Raw genomic sequence first — 951 nt, forward strand, 5'->3', positions numbered from 1 at the left:
CTGATTTCTCCACTCAACTTTCCTTTATAAGCGCTTCTATATCTGAGATTCTCTACATTTTGTCTAGTCCTTTATTCTGCTTATTGCATGTCTCCCCTCACGAGAAGGGATGCTCTGTGAGGACCAGGAGATAACAACAACCCCTAAACAGAAATCATCATAGAGCAGACACTCTGTAAATATACTGATATAAGATGTTTAAAATGGAAAGTCAAAATAAAATCGCCCAGCTTTTTGTCGCTCTCCGGCATTCAAGATGTCAAAGCAAGGACATGGTGGGTCCTCTGGTGTGAAATTCCGGATTCCCTTGGGTGTTCTGGTTGGAGCCATGATCAATTGTGCTGACAACACAGGAGCCAAAAGTCTGCATATCATCTCTGTGAAGGGGATCAAGGGACAACTGAATAGACTTCCTGCTGCTGGTGTGGGTGACATGGTGATGGCCGCAGTCAAGAAAGGCAAACCAGAGCTCAGAAAGAAGTGGTAATTAGACAACGAAAGTCCTACCAGAGAAAAGATGGTATGTTTCTTTATTTTGAAGATAATGCAGGAGTCGTAGAAAATAATAAGGCGAGATGAAAGGTTCTACTTTTCACAGGACCAGCTGCAGAAGAATGTGCAGACTTGTGGCCCAGGATTGCATCCAATGCTTGCAGCACTGCATGATTCTTTGGTGTATTTGTAAAAAAATAAAAATAAAAATTAATTGCTCACCCCCAAAATAAAAATAAAATAAAATCGCCTGCCACGAACAAGTAACCACCTTCTCTCCACTAAGGCAGACAGTATGGTGAAGCCATTGCCCAGAGAGCTGAGGATGAAATAGGAGGAGAAACATTGCTCATGCCCTGGCACATTGGATACTAAGCCTTGTGCCTTCCCTTTCACCTTGGAGCCCTGATCCCTGTGCACACCTCCACCTGAGAGACTAGAGGGAAGAGGGGAGATGTT

At 43.6% G+C, this 951-nt stretch overlaps 1 pseudogene across 1 annotated transcript; it reads left to right on the plus strand.

The window, feature by feature from the left end:
- The first annotated feature begins 256 nt into the window (after positions 1-256).
- Positions 257-666, plus strand: LOC307053953 (large ribosomal subunit protein uL14-like; annotated as a pseudogene). Its single transcript has one exon. The product of its transcript is annotated as a large ribosomal subunit protein uL14-like (transcript).
- Positions 667-951: the final 285 nt, after the last annotated feature.

Source organism: Hyperoodon ampullatus (assembly GCF_949752795.1).
Source record: "Hyperoodon ampullatus genome assembly, chromosome: 5".
Classification (NCBI taxonomy): Eukaryota; Metazoa; Chordata; class Mammalia; order Artiodactyla; family Ziphiidae; genus Hyperoodon; species Hyperoodon ampullatus.